Source organism: Sminthopsis crassicaudata, chromosome 1 (assembly GCF_048593235.1).
Source record: "Sminthopsis crassicaudata isolate SCR6 chromosome 1, ASM4859323v1, whole genome shotgun sequence".
In the NCBI taxonomy this organism is placed as follows: Eukaryota; Metazoa; Chordata; class Mammalia; order Dasyuromorphia; family Dasyuridae; genus Sminthopsis; species Sminthopsis crassicaudata.
Window position 1 is genome coordinate 183,396,751 of NC_133617.1, and position 16,347 is coordinate 183,413,097.

Genomic DNA, 16,347 nt, shown 5'->3' on the forward strand with positions numbered 1-16,347 from the left:
AACTAGAACAGATGAGAAGACATACTGTTTACTCCCCCTTTCCACAATACAATAGTATCATTACAACAATAGTATAGCTCGTAAGGTGATTCTTTTGAAAGAGAAAATACTGAAACACCTGCAAGGGAACAGAGTCATGACTAGTCAAAGCAAAGGCTTTCTGTTTAACAGGAGAGACAATTAGACAAACATAATCAATAGAAGCACATGGTGTGACTAGAAAATAAAAATACATTTGACAATTCTACCAGAATTTATCCATACAAATTCACCCTAACTATATCTATAGAGCTCTCAAGAGTAGACCTGACAACTGGAACCTTGTTGTTGAGTCATTTTTTCAGTCATGTCTAACTCTTTGTAACCCATTTGGAATTCTCTTGGCAAAGACACTGAAGTGGTTTGCCATTTCCTTCTCCAGTTCAAGGGAACTGAGGCAAATAGGATTAAGTGACTTCACCAGGGTCACACAGCTACTAAGTTGAGGTTGGAATTGAACTTACTAAGAAGAGTCTTTGTGACTCCAGATCTGGCTCTTTATCCATTATGGCACATAGTTAACTCTTTTTGCATTAACAAACACTCAAATGTCTGTTTTAATATCCAATTGGAATGACACTTTTACCTTCTGTCCTAAGAGGACCTTGAACTTCCTCAGTTTCTTCACCTCAAGTCATCTTTCAGAGCTCCCTAGAGACGGTAAGGTGAATTTTCAAGAGTCTTTCCCACAGGCTTTTCACATTGCACATTAATATATCATGCAGAGAATGCTGGAAAGAAATATCAATATTATCAGCAAAAAAAGCTCAAGTAAAATTATTCATATTCTCTTGTGCTATTGATCTTTTTGAAATACTGTCACTTTTAAACTTTAATCCAAACTAAACACCAGCACTTTAAAAATCCAGTATTTATATTATCTACCACCTAAATCACTCATATGTCAAAATGTCCTCCCAAAGCTTTTCCTGTCACAATGATTCTGACACATTGTCTTTTGAAAGCTATATTTATATTATTTTACTACTTGTATAGTATAGGAGGGTGACAAATACCTAATACAAATACTGACAAAGTTTACAGACTAGTCAGCTGAAAGTAAGAGATAAACCAGGAGTATACATTTCCTTTCAGTGATAACCTCTTGTATTTGAAATGAATGACCACTCCATCCATAGTTAACAGAAGTTCTCTAGTCTATTCCAGATGAGGAACTAATTCTGATTTCCCCAAAGTCTTATCATTATGGGAAGAGGTAAAGGAGGGAGTGGAGAATAGGAAAGATGCTAGACAAGCCACTTCATCCTAGAATAATACTCAAAAGACAGAAAAAAAATGTAGGGTGCCCGTGCTTTACCCCTGATGCTGTAGCCTGAACTCCTATGCTTTTCCAATGGATGCCATTCTCCTGATGCTATCCTCTGTGACAGATACGGGGTATCCTTATGGTTTCCATACATCCTGGAACTTGCTCTGAGTAGTAATAACATACATTTTGAATCTGTGGGAAAACAAAAAGTGCTCTGAAACCTTTCAAGAAAGGCAGGAAGCAGAGATAAATGCCATTTTTACATAGACATAGTCACATATACATATATACAAATATATATATTTCAAGGATCTGTGAACTCATAAATTTTTATACTACTTCCAGGAATAGAGATAATAACTCATCTATTCTTTTTTGTCCTTTATGATTCTTGTATATGACTTCCTATAAACGATCCAAAGGTCTACTCAATATGATGGGTGATTTTCCCTAGGAATCTTAACACCATTACAATGGTAGCAATGATTGGTCTATCTGACAATATATGAATACCTGAGGACCAAACATGAACAAATTGCTCTAAAAAGCCCTTTCACTCCTTTGCCCCACCACCTGATACTCAGATGCTATGGATGCAAGAGGACCTTGTATGAATAGGTACTGCAAGGAGTTCTATACCCCAATCTTTTTAACTCTGTCCTTTCCCTCTTCTAACTGTATGCTGTTCCACTTCCCGCAGGAGGGAAACTAGAGATCCCTCATCCACTGACAATTAGGCTCACTCCTCACTTTCCCACAATGTAATTGGGCTTCTCCAGCCTTTTCCCTACCTTACAACCAACAGAGATAAATTCTTATTCTGCTTGGATAAGCAATATATCACAATCTATAATCCTTTTAGAAAGATGGAGAATGATCAGGTCATTTGCCTTGTCAATGTGCTCTAAGGATCACTGAATCTTACCACTAGACCTACTAGTATATGCTGAGAAGTCTTGGCTCTTGTCATTTGCTCTGCATCTGAACCCTTCTTTCTTTGTTGTCTCCCCCAATTACAAAAAAAAAGTTTGTTAAGAGCAAGGATCCTCTGGCTTTTTTGCTACTATCTCCAATATTTAGTAAAATATTTGGCATATAATATATGCTTAAATGCTTTTTAATTAATTCATTCATGAGCAGCCCTTTTTTCTGTTCATACATTTCTTTGATATCTTTTCAGCTTTTAGAACAAAATTTTTCATTAATAACATTTTGTAATCTACTAATATTTTACTATGCATCTTTCATAATCTAGAAAACTTCAGAGAAACCTTAGATTCCTAGATACATCACATCACTTGATTGGGAATGAGAGAAGAATTCCACAATAAAGCTTGGCAGAAGTTATGGAAAATACAAAATGAATATAGATGGAATTTCTTCATGGTTGTTTTTTTGGCTAGTTTTGTTTTGTTTTGTTTTTTTCAGTGACAAGCTCATACCTTAAAAGACCATGGGAATTCAACCTAGAATGAATCTTAGATATCTTTATTATACAGTTGATGAAATAATTGCCCCAAAAAGGTAAAGCGATTGTCCACTATCCTTCGGGGTACTCTGAAATTTTGATGATTCAGAATTTGTGGTACTCCATGATTTGCAGTCTTATAACATGACTTTAATATCACAATCTCTTAATATTCAAAGTTAAAAGGTTCTATCTTAACAGTAGCCTGTGTACTCTTCAATCTCCGTCTCTAAAAGATTGTCCATTTAGTGAATTCTTTGGCCACAGAAGCCCATGAAGAAATTCATCCTCCATGCTATCAGACTAAAAAGGATATGGAAGCCAAGGGACTATCTTAAGCAAAAATTAAATGAGTGCCTATTAGATTTATTAGAAAGATGGTTCTTTTTCTAGGGAAGATTGGATTAGATGAGCTTGGAGGTCCTGCACAAATCTGAACTTGCCTAATCCTGTGATTCTACATGCATGGCACTGTTTCATGTCTCTCTTGCAGTATGCTTGCAATCTGGTATCCTGCAATCTTTGTTGACTTTCAAACCAGAGATAAAGAAAATAGAAGTCTATGGGATTATGTTGACATGTTATGGAGTATAGGAAGAAGAATGATCTCACACAGAGAGCTTCACTAATCCACTCTCAGAGATTTGTTTACTTCCAGTTCAACACTAGTATATGGAGATCCTGATTAAGTGTATCTGGATTAAGGGTTGGTAACAGTTTTCTCCAGAACAGTAGGTCCAAACGTCCTCAAATTATTCACAGTCCAAGAAGCCTTGGAGATGATTTGGATTCAGAGATTGTTTGCACAATTTGACTTGGTATGAAGAAAGAGGGATCCATTTACCTCTGATAAATGGTTAAAAAAAACAGCCATAGACTGAACATCTATGTATCTTTTCAGTAACAGGCTGAATTGAGGTAAAATGAATCTTAGATATATATATTCATTTATACAGTTAAAGAAATCACTGCCCCAAAATATAATAAAATTATTTAAGGTGATACAGCTACTAGGCACCAGAGTCAAGGTTCAGCCTAGATCTTCCACTATACATATATATATATATATATATATATATATATATATATATATATATATATATATATATATATATATATATATATATATATATATATATATATATATATATATATTATACCATAGTGCCTCTCAATTAGATGCTTTAAAGTTTGAAACAGTTAACACTTTCTGGTTCCCCAGCAAGAACATACTTAACAAATTATTATCATTGATTCAATTAATAATAAGGGATACTTACACAATGCTTTGGAAAGGCAGTGTTGCTAAATAAGTATAGTTAGAAGGAGAAACTTCGATTCACATTCCAAGTCTAAAACAAACTGTATGACCCTGACCCCTCAGTGCTCTGGGCATTTTAAGTTGCATAACAGATTTGTGTCAATTTGCATTGGTATGGAAGCTCTCTATACCATTGAAATCTTAGATCCAGACATATGTACAAATAAAAATGGTGCATATTATAGATGATTATATATGTATATAAAGATATACATAAATAGATGATAGACATATATATACATATATATAAATAGATAGATGATAGGTTTTGCTTTAAGACTTCAAAAGACTTTTCTTGTAATTACTTTATGAGATGGGTATAAAATCACCATGATTTTGAGAGGAATTTCTCCTCTTCAAAATTTTGGTTTATGGAAGATCAAAGTTCATTTTTTAAACTACCTGAATATAAAGTTTAATTCCAAGTCACAAAACCAAAATAGAAAGTAATGTAGTCTGGTAAAGACAAATATGTATTTTATTTACCATAAACCTTGTGTGGAAAGTTTCTAGCAGTTCAGGTTATATTTGAATGAACCTGCCTTTTTTAGTTTAATGTTTTAACTAATCATTTCCAGTTAATCATTTTGGGGTTTGCATAATTATAATTTATATAGAAATAAATTATTATATTTTATTTTTATTAAATATTATTGACATTTAATGTTATATAATATGTTATTAAATATTAAATTTTATATATATATATATGTATGTATATATATATGTATATATATATATATGATTTAATCCTGTAAAAGTGAAAGAAGCAATAAGGGAAATTGTTGTTCCCTGACTTTACTCTCATTAATAAGGAAGATCTAGTTACTGGACTAGAGATGATGGAAAACTTGAGGAAAAGTAACCATTCCATCTTGGTTCAGAGAAAGAAAAAGAGAATATTAGCTAGATAAGTGTTCTAGATGTTAGGAATTTAGATGTCAAAGGATTCAGGAAAAGAATAGATTAAATTCTATGGCAAAAAATTCTAAAGGGAAGTTAAGAATGAAAGGGAACGCTAATAATGAAATTTTTTCTTAAGATAATGAAAACTACAGGGAAAAAAAGGCGAGCTATTTAAAGAGATGGATGTGAATGCACAGGAATTAATGAATTAACTTAAATTTAAAGGTGACTCCTAGAGATAACCTAAGTGTTCCCACAATCTAAAACTGATGAGCCCATATTGATCTTTACTTTTATTTGGCTTGAAAGATGAATCATAAATTCACATAAATCACATGCAATAATGTGTGCCCTGACCAAATAGTATTCCCAAATGTTCAAGACTAAGCAAAACACAAGACTATCATTTATAAAGTACATCTAGAAAGAAATTTTTCCCTATTAAAAACAAAAGTCAACCTCAAATTTAATTGCTGCTAAAGACTTGTCCTATGACTCTGATATGGATTCTGGAACTTGTATCAGCATTTCACAAGATAGCTGAGTACCAAGAGCTCACCAGTAGCAAAGAGCATACCACTGCTGAGAAAGTGCTCAAGGACCCCAACAGCTTTCAACAAAACCTGTGCTCATGATCCATCTGAGATCTGGACATTTGAACATAATTTTCAATAAACCATACTAGAATATTCATGAATTATGTGTTGTGTTTTGATTTCACTTTTTAATGATGTGGTATTTATGATAACCACATAACAATCCATTAAGAGAGATGTAGCCTTGAGCTGAAGGCTGAGACCTGGCAATATCCCAGTGCTTAGAAGGAAACTTTTATATAGAAAAAATATAAATCTCATTTTGAGTAAATTTTCCAAAACAAAGAAATTGTCTTCCATTTTTTTGAAAGAGCTTAGTGACTTCCTGGATTTGAAAAAAAAAAAAAGATTCTTTTCTCTTTCCTTGCACATATTAGAATCAATATTAAAGAAAAATGCAATTCACAAATTGTATGAATGAAAGAAAAAGATAGCAACTTAAATTAATATCATTGACTACACCTTTAGAAGGTAACATTTAAATCTTTACTTATCTTGGGGGAAAAAAAAGTCTATGACGTACATTAATATGTACAGAGATTGAAATAAAGAAAATTTCCTGACCACTAATCTCTTGAAATTTATATACTAATTGACCACATTTTGAAGAAAAGGTGTCAATAACAGAAAAGTATTATATTTAAAAACTTCTGGCTTTGGAAAAATATTCTTCTCCAAGGGATGTTATATACCATGGACATTAGAAAATTGAGGGATTTTTTTAAGTTTTAAAATGTTTTATATTGATTCTTATTTCAGGAATGTTGATACTTTTCATTAACAAATATATTTTACCATTTTAAATTTTGTAAAGATCATATATTTCTCATAAGTTGCTTCATCTCTATGATATTTTATGTAACAATCTATCATACTTTATACAGCAACCTGTATATAGTAAAGGAAGTATTGAACTACACTTACCATATTGAAAGAATTATGCTGGAATGTTATTTCTTGTTAATTCTGAGGATTTTGTTATTCCAGATTCAAATCTGAATTATGTTTCTTTCTCTCTCTCTCTGTCTCTGTCTCTCTCTATGTCTCTGTCTCTGTCTCTCTCTCTTTCTCTCTCTTTCTCTCTCTCTCTCTCTCTCTCTTCTCTCTCTCTCTCTCTCTCTCTCTCTCTCTCTCTCTCTCTCTCTCTCTCTCTCTTTCTCTCTCTCTGTGTTTGTCTCTTTGTCTGTCTGTCTGTCTTTCTCTTTCTTAGATATATTTCTTAAAGGGAGGTCGGTTTGGGGATGTTTGATAAATAAAAATTCAGCTTTATGAAAAAATACAAGAAATAAAAAATATTTGCCTGTTTTATTTTGTCAGAATCTTTTTTTGAGAGATGAAGAACCAAAAGGTAAAGAGGAAGAGAATTAAAATTCTTGATGATTTACTCTTTTATTAATCAGTCAACTTCAGTCTCTGCTATTTTGAATTGATTACTCAAAATATACTTTAATTTTGACCAATAAATGTTTGTGATTTTTTTAAGTCCACTTAGAGAGCACTTACTGATAAATGTTGAAGAATGGGCTGGAGATATCACTTCTCCAACCTTTGACATTAGCCCTTAAAAAAGGATCAGATAACATGTGGAATAATATATCCAATTCAGGGTGACATGTTTTAGAAAGACCATTGCTTTAAGAAGGAAAATAGGATAGCAAAAGGCCTCAATGTCACACCATTTGATAATTTGTTGAAAGAATTGGGAATTATTAGCCAAAAGAAGATAAAATTTAGGGTCCACATGATAGCTATCCTTAAGAATTTGAAATACTGTGGGGCAGCTAGGTGGCGCAGTGGATAAAGCACCAGCCCTGAATTCAGGAGGACCCGAATTCAAATCTGATCTCAGACACTTAACACTTCCTAGCTGTGTGACCCTGGTCAAGTCACTTAACCCAGCCTCAGGGGAAAAAAGGAATTTGAAATACTGTGATTATCAAAGAGATATTATACTTATTCTGCTTTGCTTCAGTGGGCAGAATTAGAAGTAATGGAGAAAAATGATAGAAATACAAATTTAGACTTATTGCAAAAGAAAGAGAAAACATTTCCCCTCCTGAGGTAATTGGGGTTAAGTGACTTGCCCAGGGTCACAGAGCTAGGAAGTGTGGTGTGTGAGATCAAATTTGAACTCAGTCCTCCTGACTTCAGGGCTGGTGCTCTATCCACTGCACCACCTAGATGCCCTCAAAAAAAACACTTTTAACAGTGGGAGTAAAAAAAAAAAAAAAAAAAGTAAAAAACATTTTTTAACAAAAGTGAAATAGGAGCAATATGGGGCTTTAGAAGCTTGCATTCATCCTTGATCCTTGCTAGATGTCCTCAAACAAAGCTCAGATGCCACTTGAAAATATTATAAAGGGGATTTTTGTTCAGGTACAGAATGTGCTCAGTTATTTCTGAAATCTCTTTCACCTATGAGATGATGTAATTCTGTGAATAAGTTTTGTGGAAAAAATGAAATGGAATGGTAGTGTTCTTAAGTTCCAGTCAAAGTGATTGACAAAGGACAAAGTGGTGAAAGAAGGAATTCCAGATAGAGTCCCCAAAATGCTACTTACCATATGTGCAACCTTAAGCAATAATAATAATAATGATGATAACTAACTTTTATTTAGTGCTTACTATGTGCTAGAAACTGCACTAACAGCTCATTTGATCTTCACAAAAAGCTTCTAAGGTAGGTTGTTATGGGACAGACCTCTGAACAAGGATTCTTACAAGGTACAACTAAATGGAATTGATGAGACAATGGTTATCTAGCTTAGAATGGTGACTAATAGTTCTCTAAGTTCAGTATGATTGATTTAACAACAAATAATGGTTTCCTAGTGATTTAATGATCGGTTTATACTCAGTGTAGAGCATATAAGCCAAACTCTGCGAGCCAAGGAGAGAGGGATTAATTTCCTCCCTCAGTCAGGCTACTAATGGCTCTTCTGGGGGACTGAGAGAGCTCGGATTCAGGGCTAGGGAAAACAAGCGGACTGGAGGCTGAAGCCCAAGCCCTTGGACTCAGATACATTCATCCCATCTCACACCACCTTGGTAGCAGGCTCTCCTCTTTCACTTCTCCACTGAAGCTGAGACCTCCAGAAAACCCAACCAAGAACATTACAGTAGGCGTTATTATTATTCCCATTTTACAGAGGAGGAACCTGAGGCAAATAAAAATTAAGTAACTTACCAAAGTGTCTGAGGTTAAATTTGAACACAGATCTTTTAGATTTCAGGGCCAGCTGGAACCTATCTATTATACCATGCTTCTTCACCTTTCTTCCTTTCGGTTTTTCATCTGTAGAGGGAAAGTTTTGGACTAGGTAATTTTAGGATTATAGATTTAGATTAAGATGGTCATCCATTCCAACTTCTAACTTTCCCAGTAAGAAAACTAATGGCCAGAGATTTTCGATTTTCTGCCTTTAAGTTTCCTGTCTTCAATTCCAGAACTTTTTCCATAGCATCTCTAATCTTCCATCTATGACAGCTTGTGATTATGTAACTAACAAATTTCAGCTGTACAGGAACATACATTTGTGTAATATAAATTTTTAGCTATGAATGTCAAAGAGTTAGGTATTCTTTAATATTTGCATTTAGCATTCAACAGAATAAATCTTTTAAAGCATACTCACTTCTAGACAACTATAGTTTTCATTTCATATGAGAATATTCCTGGATGACTAGAGACTGGTTAGAGAGTATAGACTTATTGGTTTTTGATTATCTGGTCAAAATGTTCTTAGAAACCTAAGCTAAACTGTTAGTGCAATCATTCAAAGAAGTACTTTACAATTTCTCTAAATCATAGTAGGAGTTACTTGAAACTTGCAATATTTTCCCCCCAATCATCTCCCCTGTTCTGTTTCAAAAACAGATTAAAAGAAGTTAGTGGCTACAAAGTCAAGATTCTTTTAAAGCCATTCTAATTAAGCAGCAACTTCAACGTTGATTGGCTAAGACTAAACTCGATGATATCAGCACAACTGTATATTTTCTAAACTTTATGTAATTCTCTATCTGTTTATTCATTGCCTTCACTTAATAGTTATGGGATTATGGGAAGAACATTTAACATCACTGAGTTTCATTTCCCATTTGTGAAGTGGGGTGATAATATTTGCACTCAGAACTATTGTAAGAAAAGTGTTTTCTTTATAAACTTTAATACCTTACATAAATGTCATATCAGTGTTCAAATGGAAACAATCCTGGACTAGTCACTATTCTGCTATTTTTTTACTCAATGTTCCATGAGCTATTGCATAGATAAATAAAATAATCTTTTCTTGTTATAATTATTAAGTTGTATATTATTATTATCACAATCACTATCATCATTATTAAACCTCAACTTACTTATTTTATCTTCCTACCCCCCTCATATGTCTCATCTCCATCTCTAGTGATTGTTTGGCAACACTAGCAAAACTCTATGTTTACTCCTTTGAAGTGCAATTTCTCCATTGGTGAATAAGAAAATTATCTTACTCACTAATAATAATTATCAAAATGCATTTTATATAAAATATAAAGTAGCTGATATATGTTAGTTTGCATATAGAGACACGTTTCATATTTTCTTTTTGATATTTATAAGCTTTTAAATTTCTAAAGTCCTGTTCTGATATCTCTTCACAGTGTAAAGATGATCCTGGGTTATCAGATTAGGAAATCATAGGTTTTGAATTCATTAAAGGTCATCTAGTCCAACTCATTTATTTTACATATGAGAAAATTGAACTTCCCAGTGGGGAAATGACTTTCATAAGTCATCTGTCAGTCTCTGTACCTGTCAGCAAAACTCAAAGTCCTGCCAAGCTTGAATGGCTTAAATAAAGAATTGGTAAGGAATTTTGTCATATGTGTTGCCTGAGGACCAGTCAAGCTAAATTCAAAATTCATCACCAGGACTACTGAAGAGTGATGAATTGTAGAGCCCCAGCAAGTCTCCAGTGCCAGACACTAAGTTACAAAGGGCTTCTATTGTATGTTGATGAAAGGAATGCCCACACCAAGGAAATCACAGTTCTTTAAAATAGCTTGGGTTGTTAAGTAACATGGAGACAATACATAAATGACATTTAAAGGTAAATTGGAATTTTTTCAAGGCTGATATGAACTTCAGTTCTAATAGCCAAAGGTTCTTTCTTGTCTACAGTAACCATTTTTTCATTTGTCACTGAATCAGGCTCTATATTGTCTATAGAGTCAGAGGACTTGGGTTCAAATCGCAACTCTGACAATTACTATCTGGGTGAGCTTGGCCAAGTCAAAGGTATCCCTGTCCTCAAGTTTCCTTAACTATAAAATGAGAAGGTCAGACTTCCCCTCTAAGACTTCTTCCAGCCCTAGATATATGGTCCTTTAACAGCTATTTTTAGAAATAATGTTGAGAGAGATCATAATTAAAAGTTGGGAAATATATATTTTGAACTTATTAATAAAATTTGATTTAATGTTTTTCTAACTTATACACATAGACTCTATCAAAAGCCTTTGTAACCACTCAGTAGAACTAATTAATTTATATCATCTCACATAATGACAAACTGAGGTGATAGAATTTGTTCTCCTAGCCACTCAAGCTGAGTTTAAGGGCTAGAATACTCAGAGAGGGGTTTATATCCCAAAGAGATCTTAAAGGAGGGAAAGGGACCCATATGTGCAAAAATGTTTGTGGCAGCCCTTTTTGTACTGGCTAAAAACTGGAAACTGAATGAATATCCATCAATTGGAGAATGGCTGAATAAATTGTGGTATATGAATATTATGGAATATTATTATTGTTCTATAAGAAATGACCAGCAGGATGGCCTGGAGAGACTTACATGAACTGATACTAAGTGAAATGAGCAGGACCAGGAGATCATTATACACTTCAACAACAATACTATATGAGGATCAATTCTGATGGACGTGGCTCTCTTCAACAATGAGAAGATCCAAATCAGTTCCAATTGATCTGTAATGAACAGAACCAGCTACACCTAGAGAAAAAACACTGGGAATGAGCGTGGACCACAACATAACATTTATACTTTTTCTGTTATTGTTTCCTTGCATTTTTGTTTTTTCTTTTCAGGTTATTTTTACCTTCTTTCTAAATACGATCTTCCTTGTGCAACAAGATAACTGAATAATATGTATACATATATTGTATTTAACATATTTTAACATATTTTACATGTATGAAACTGCCTGCCATCTAGGAGGGGAAAAGTTGAAACAGAAGTTTTTGCAAAAGTCAATGTTGAAAAATTATCCATGCATACGTTTTGTATATAAAAAGCTATAATAAACACATTTTTTTAAAAAAATTTCATCATCTGAAAAAAAAAAAGAATATTCAGGTCTGCTGAGAAACTGTGACTCAGGAAAGGGTTAAAGAACATTCACTGCTTCTGTTAAGGTTTTATTTTCCAAATATTTAGTTCTTAAAACTATCTCTTAAATTTGATGCTTTTTGTTTTTTTAGTCCAAATCTGTGATTTGTATGGAAACACTGATACAAATGGAAAACTCCCTTATTATGTAAGGTCTCAGATAGTCTGAGGGCAATAAGATGTTAAAAGATTTGCCTATTTGTCTATGCAGCTGTTAGCATAGTAGATAGAGCTGGGAGTCAAGAGGACCTGTATTCAAACGTGACTTCACATACTTACTAGCTGGGAGATCCTGGGCAAGTCACTTAAATGTGATCGTTTCAGTTTCCCCATGTAGACAAAGGAAATAATAATAGCACTTAGCTCACAAATTTATTGTGAGGATCAAATAGATAAGATTTATAAAATTACTCAACACAATACCAGTACAGAGTAGGCACTCTATAAAAGTTTTTCCCTTTCTCCTTTCCCTCTACCTCATGGTCACCTAGCCAGTATAAGTTAAAGGAAGGTCTTGAAGGTCTTTCTGATTCCAAAGACCAGTCCACTAACCATTACACAATCATGTCTCTTCTCCTGCTCCCAATAAATTTTCCATCTAATTTTTATTTGCTTTATTCTCAACCAAATCTTCAAATCTTTCCGCCCCCCCCCAAAAAAAAAAAATAATCAAGATGAAAGCACACCAGATTTAATTTGTGAGCCAGTATTTTGAAGGTCAATGACAGATTAGAGGTTTTTAGCACAAAGATCCTTTTAAAGAATCAGAATTTTCTGTGATTCCTTAGAATTCCAAGAATTATGTTTTTTTTCTAGTACTCAGCTTGATTTAAGAAGCTAAACATCATGTTAGTCTAGTCTCTTTCACCACCTAGAGGTGAAATCATAAAACAACTCATACATAAATTAAATATTTTCCAGAAATATTAAAACCCTGAAGTTATTGGTTTTACTATATTTTTTCCTCAACATAGACACTGATCTATTTGCCTACTCTGGGCTCATGAACTTTCCTGTTTGAAAAAGAAAAATTGACAACCTGTAAGGAATGGGAAGATGGATTGTGAAGGAGAATGTATACTGGGCTGAGAGCCAGAAAAACTGCATTTAGCCTAGTTTTGCCCCAAATTATAAATGTGTCACTGGGAAAGGTTCTTAACCTCTTACAGCAACTGTTTCCCCATCTTTACAATTACAAGAATTAAACTGAATAATTTCTAAGGCTCCATTCATAATGGTTTCCAACATTCTAATAGGAGTGATGATCCTATGCCCTTCATGTATTAGCAGTAGAAAGAACCCTTGATTTGGAGTCTGAGGACTTTGAATTCTGTTTGCTTGAATATATCTGTATGACTTTAATCAACACAACTTTTCCGGGCCTCAGTTTCCTCATCTGTAAAATAAAGGGATTGGACAAGAGGACTTCCAAGGTTTCTTACAAATCTCATTCCTTTATTCTTATATCAGGAAGACTTGAGTTCAAATCTTCCTTAAATACTCTCTGGTAGTGTGACCCTGGGCAAGGCACTTCACCCTGTTTGCCTCAGTTTCCTCATCTTAAAATAAGCTGGAGAAGGAAGTGGCAAACCACTTCTGTATCTTTACCAAAAAAATCCTGAATGAGGTCATGAAGAGTTAGACTGAAACAACTGAACAAGAATGTGAACCCAACAATAGAATTATTGAGTCTCCTTTACTTTCTACAAAATGTGCCTCCTTGAGGAAATAAAAGCAAATATATCTTGAGAATTTTTATTATTTGATAAAATAGAAGAATCCAAAATTTTTTCTTTTTAAAGAATTTTTCTTAATTCTTAAAGAACCTTTTTCCCCACAGATATAATGCATAATCAGTTGTTTTCAAATGGAGTAAAGGGTTGCTCAAATGTCTAGTGTCAGTTTTCAGAACCATATCCCAAATTTCCTTTTAAATTTGACTTCAGATAGTCATAAAAAATTTTCCCAAACACTGATCTTGATTCACTAATATGAATCATTCATCTAAAAAAGTCCAACTTGAAATTTACCTATTGAGACTTAAGAAATAATGTATGCTTCAGAGATTTCAAAGCATTCAACCTACATTTTTTTCTTCCAGTTTTCTGTTCTCAAGTAGGAAGTAAGAAAAGGTCAGCAAAGTTTTGAGAGAAAAAATTGGACTAACTTTATTTCCATATCTCCTATCATTTTGCCAGAAATAGACAAAAAAGAAGTAACTTTCCAGTCTCCAATATGCAAAACACACATTTTTCAAGTATGATCAACCCTCTGAAATAAATCATGCAACATCCAGCAACCAGAAAAAATGAGAATTGAAATGACATGAGAATGAGAAGGTATCTATTACCTTTCAACAGATCCTTCCTCACAAGGAAGGCATGAAGCAGGTAATGTTGAAAAGCCAAAAAAATGATAGGCAATGAAAATAGGTGAATCAGCATCCAAAGAAGATTATTTGGCTCACCTACTCTGACTCATGCTCTAATAGAGAAGAAAGATGGACGAAGAGCAAAACTGGAGTTAAGAAAAGGATGATGATAAAGATAAAAAGCTGATCAAAGTGTTCAATGTAGAAAAGAAAGATTTGCAGTATTTGCAGTTGAATATCACGAAAACTTATTTTTATTCACATTTTCTGTGCCCTCTAGTATATCCAGATAGTTCTCATTTCAAAAACTGCACCCATAAGGGAAATCTTCTAAGAATAGAAAGCTCTGAGATCAGTGTAGGAACAAGGACTCTGGTACTGATGAATTTTCCTTTCCCTCCTTTAATTATTAGTAAAGAATTAGCACTATGATCCATTATCATCCTAAGATTGCCCTTTCTGATGGGCTAGGGAATATCTCAGTGTACCACTTGTAATACATACAATTATTTTTTTTAATTAATCAATTTTATTTTTAATTTATGGAATGAAACAAGCATTTCCATAACATAGTATATTTTTTAATTGCACATGATACTACAAATTTATTGTTTATGATTTATCATTCCTTTTGAAGTTATTGTGTAATTTCTTTTCCCCCTCCCTCTGCCCAGAAGATGGCTACCATTACTAAAATACTATTTTTAAAGTTATAAAGTTGTCCAAAGACATTTGACCATATCAAAAGTAATGGGATGATTTTAGTCCATTTTCAAATATCATTTTAATTGATTTTGTTTGTTTTTATATTGCATCCTATCTACAGGATATTTCTTAGTTATCTCACAGGTGTCTTTTTTACTTGAAAATTATCTTGATCTCTTCTGTGTTTTTAGAAACATTTATTTCAGGCCTCATCCCTTGCCTGGAATTGGAGAATAGCTAACCATCTGTCCTTACTCTATATAGTATGCAGCATATCATAAGAAAATAGATGGTTAATAGATTCTATTTTAATGAAAGTAACAATTATCTGTCTAGAAATAAATATCAGGACAAATAAGAAGTTGTCCCTAGCTATATGATCCCATGATGTACCAATAACATTAATCATAATCATAGTTTTTACTTGGTACTTTAAGATTTGCAAAGTGCCTTACAATATCTTTATCCTCTCAACAACTCTGAAAAGGTGTGCCGAGTCAGACAGAATTAAATGACTTTCTGAGTGTCTCACAGATAGTATCTGAGTCTAGATTTTCAACTCAGGCATTCTAGATTCTATATCTTTGTCCAATACAAAACCTAGCTTATACAAAATTTCAAGCTATATCTCTATAAGTCATATATGTCAATATATATACATTCCTTTTTTAAATTAAAGCTTTTATTTTCAAGATATATACATGGATAATTTTCAACATTCACCCTTATAAAATTTTATGTTCTAAATCTTTCTCTCTTTTACCCTCACTCTCCCCTAGATGGCAAGTAATCCAATATATGTTAAACATGTGCAATTCTTCTATATGTATTTCCAAAAATATCATGTTGCACAAGAAAAATCAGATCAAAAAAGGAAAAAAATGCAAGTAAACAACAACAAAAAGAGGGAAATACTATGTTGTGAACTATACTCAGTTCTCATAATACTCTCTTTGGGTGCAGATGGGTCTCTTCATCACAAGATCATTGGAACTGGCATCAATCATCTCATTGTTGAAGAGATCCACGTCCATCAGAATTGATCATAGTATAGTCTTGTTGCTATGTATAATGATCTCCTAGTTCTGCTAGTTTCATTTAGCATCAGTTCATGTAAGTGTCTCCAGGCCTTTCTGAAATCATCCTATTGGTCGTTTCTTAAAGAACAATAGTATTCCATTAACAATCATATACCATAACTTATTCAGCCATTCTCCAGCTGATGGTCATCCACTCAATTTCCACTTTCTTGCCACTACATCTAAACATCCTTCAAATGATTTTA